Genomic DNA, 3,977 nt, shown 5'->3' on the forward strand with positions numbered 1-3,977 from the left:
GGGCTCTGCTGAGCCCTCCGCAGAGCTGATTTGCTGCTCACAGCAGCAGAGATGCGTGTCTGTGCTCTCTGCCCTGTCAGGCCACCTCCAAAACAGGGAGGTCACCACTGCCAGTCTGACAATGGTGTGTGGTCACCACTGGGAAGAGGCAGTTGATGGCTCCCTGGGGATGCAGACTAACGAAGGTTGGGGCCCCACAGGCACCCCAGGGGTGAACCCACACTCCACCTGAGGCCCTCTGGCAATGAAGTCAAGGTCCCCCACTCAGCTCCTGCAGATGCCTCAAGTCTGCAGCAGCAACGTTTTGGACAGAAGAGCACGGCTCTGGCCCCCAGAGTTACAGTGGGGGGCCAACACAGCTGGGCTCAAACCCAGACTCCCAGGCCTCACTGAGCCCATGTGGCGCTGAGGGAGTGGCCGGCTCGAGCCCCCCAGGTGGCTCCCCTCCTACTGATCATGTCCAGTGGCCCAGTGACCCCTCTACATGACATCCAAAACCTGACACCCCAGTCCCCCCAGCTCCTCTCTCACCCCACGAACATCTCCAGCAGCTGCCACAGACCCCACCCCAAGCACATCGCCGGCCATGGTCTCCAGGGCCATTTAGAGGAAGGAGAGCCCTGCCCACCGGCCTCACCCACCTGGTCCCCCCACCTCCTCGTGGCACCCAAAAAACACCGCCCTCATTCCCCCTCGAGCCCCTACCTGAGGTTGCCTGCTCCCGCTGACCCTGCCCGTGAACCGCCTACTCACCACGTCCATCCTCTTCTAGGTGAGACCTTCCCTAGCCTGTCACACTGAGTCCCTCGAACTCGCACGTGTTCACCTGGTTTCTCCTCAATCCAGAAGCAGCGTCGCCGCTTGGAAATACACGGCCGCAGAAACCCACAGCTGCACATCAGCTGTGACACAAGCGGGCACCCTGCCGACACTGCGCAGGCCGCCGTGTGAGCCCCTCGCCCCGACAGGCGCCGTGTGAACCCCTCGCCCCCGACAGGCGCCGTGTGAACCCCTCGCCCCCGGCAGGCGCCGTGTGAACCCCTCGCCCCCGACAGGCGCCGTGTGAACCCCTCGCCCCCGACAGGCGCCGTGTGAACCCCTCGCCTCCTGCAGGCGCCGTGTGAACCCCTCGCCCCCGACAGGCGCGCCGTGTGAACCCCTCGCTTCCGGCAGGCGCCGTGTGAACCCCTCGCCTCCGGCAGGCGCCGTGTGAACCCCTCGCCTCCGGCAGGCGCAGGTGTGAACCCCTCGCCTCCGGCAGGCGCAGGTGTGAACCCCTCGCCCCCGACAGGCGCCGTGTGAACCCCTCGCCTCCTGCAGGCGCCGTGTGAACCCCTCGCCCCCGACAGGCGCGCCGTGTGAACCCCTCGCTTCCGGCAGGCGCCGTGTGAACCCCTCGCCTCCGGCAGGCGCAGGTGTGAACCCCTCGCCTCCGGCAGGCGCAGGTGTGAACCCCTCGCCTCCGACAGGTGCAGGCGTGAACCCCTCGCCTCCGACAGGCGCCTTGTGAACCCCTCGCCTCCGGCAGGCGCCGTGTGAACCCCTCGCCTCCGACAGGCGCAGGCGTGAACCCCTCGCCTCCGGCAGGCGCCGTGTGAACCCCTCGCCTCCGACAGGCGCAGGCGTGAACCCCTCGCCTCCGACAGGCGCAGGCGTGCTGTGTGAACCTCGCCTCCGACAACAAGCGCAGGCGCAGGTTGGGGTGGCAGGGAAGACAGGCGGAGAGGGGGCGGGCAGGTGGGGAGTGGGTACAGCATGGGGTTCCAGAGGAGGAAGGATGAGCCTCTGCTAGTTGCAGCCTGGGTCCCACCCAACCTGTGGGCTGCAGCGCCCCCTGGTGCCCACCCAGCTCAGGGCCACCCCCAAGGCCTGGTTCATCCTGGTGCCCAGGAGCAGCACTGACCCTCAGAGCTGTGGGGACCCATATGAAAGCCCCCACCTGTGCCCTCCAGCCCTGCACATCAACCCCACACACCTTTAGCCCCATCCACCTCACATACATGCCTGACCCCAGTCCCCCACCCCAGCCCTCCCGGCTCCTAGCAAAACCTCTCCCTATAGAAGGAAAACAGTTCTCCATGAACAAGGGAAATTTATTGCAAGATTCCAAGGTTGCTTCACTATCGAAATTCATTCATAAATTCACCATATGGATATATCTAAGGAGAAAAATCACATGGTTCTCTGCATCAGTACAGAAAAAGATTTAACAAAAATCTAATGTCCATTTCTGATAAAAATATAAACAGTAAGGAAACTAGGAGTTGACAAATATCGTCTTAACATCATAAAATATATATGCGTCTTCTAAACGCATCACCTCAGTGAACAGGGAAATGCTGGTGTCATTTCCCAGAAGATGAGGACGAAGGCTGGCCACCTGCTGTCTCCACGGCCTCTCCTCACTGACCCGAGGCCTCGGACACCGAATCAGACAAGAGGCTTGTTAGGATCCTAAGACTGGAAATGATGTGAAACTGTCTCTTTGCAGAAGCTGTGATGCTATCCCTGGAACTGCAAGAAAAATGCTGTCCTGGTTTGGCTCAGCGGTTAGAGCGTGGGCCTGCAGTCCAGAGAGACCCGGGTTCAGTTCCCGCTAAGGGCATGTACCTCGGTTGCGATTTGTCCCTGGCCCCGGTTGGGTTGTACGTGTGGCAGCCCCTCAATGTGTCCCTTTCACGTCGATGTTTCTTTCTCTCTCTCTCTCTTTCTCCCTCCCACCCTCCCTCCCTCTCTATCTGAAAAAATGGAAAAATGTCCTCAGGTGAGGATAAAAGAAAAATGCTGTCCTGCTAAACCTGTGATGATGGAAACTGCAGAGGCTCCATTTCCAGTACAGGGCCCCCAGCCACGTGTGGTACTGAGCACTGAACACGGGGCTAATGTGCTTTTCCGACCACCATCTGCAGCAAATCGCCAGCAAGAGGCAGATTTTTGCAAAAGCCCTTTCAAGGAAGACCTTCACTCTCTAGGCTGAACCCTCAGATACAACAGAAAATGTAAAGGCCGAGATCCAGGTTAAGAAAGAAATTCCTGCCCTGGCCAGTTTGGCTCAGCAGTGAAGAATGTCAGAAGCATCTTGGATTCAGTTCCAGTCAAGGGCACATACCTGGGTTGCAGGTTCAATCCCAGGCCCCAGTTGGGGTCCTGGGGGAGGCAACCAATTGATGTGTCTCTCTCACATCTAAGTCCCCCCCACCCCCACCCCGTTCCCTCCATTGCACTCTATCTAAAAATTAATAGAAAAATATCCTTGGGTGATGATTAACAAAAAAAAAGAAAAGGAAAAAGGAATTTTTCCTGGTCAGCAAAGACTAATCTTTGCTGACAAGCAATTGGGAGACAGACATACTTTGTCTGACTACAACATTCAAGAGGAGTCCACTCTTCATCTTGTGTTGAGACTTCGCGGTGATGCTAAGAAAAGGAAGAAGTCTGACACCACTCCCAAGAATAAGCGTAAGAGAAAGAAGGCTAAGCTAGCTGTCCTGAAACACTAGAGTGGATGAGAATGGCAAAATGAGTCGCCTTTGTCAGGAATGCCCATCAGATGAGTGTGGTGCTGCAGTTTCTATAGCAGCCACTTTGACAGATGGTATTGTGGCAAATGTTGTCTGACCGATTGCTTCAACAAACCTGAAGGCGAGTAATTATATATGGGTTAATTAAAGACACCGCCTGGCCTGTATGGCCCAGTTGGTTGGGCATCGTCCCATGCACCAGGAAGTTGCTGCTTCCATTCCTGGACACCCAGGTTGCGCGGGCTCGATCCCCAGTAGGGGGCATGCAGGAGGCGGCTGATAGATGCTCTGCTCTCACATGGATGTTTCTCTCCCTCTCCCTTCCTCCTCTAAAAATTCAATAAAAACATTTTTAAATAAATAAAATAAAAGTCATGAGCTAACAAAATAAATAAATTTTTAAAAATAAAAATGGGGCTAATGTGACCGAGAAACCAAGTGCTTGGGTCCATCTCC

General features: G+C 56.7%; 1 pseudogene; it reads left to right on the top strand.

The window, feature by feature from the left end:
- The first annotated feature begins 2,882 nt into the window (after nt 1-2,882).
- On the top strand, nt 2,883-3,650 carry LOC118642160 (annotated as a pseudogene).
- Nucleotides 3,651-3,977: the final 327 nt, after the last annotated feature.

The sequence above is a fragment of the Molossus molossus genome, unplaced genomic scaffold (assembly GCF_014108415.1).
Source record: "Molossus molossus isolate mMolMol1 unplaced genomic scaffold, mMolMol1.p scaffold_m16_p_3, whole genome shotgun sequence".
Lineage (NCBI taxonomy): Eukaryota > Metazoa > Chordata > Mammalia > Chiroptera > Molossidae > Molossus > Molossus molossus.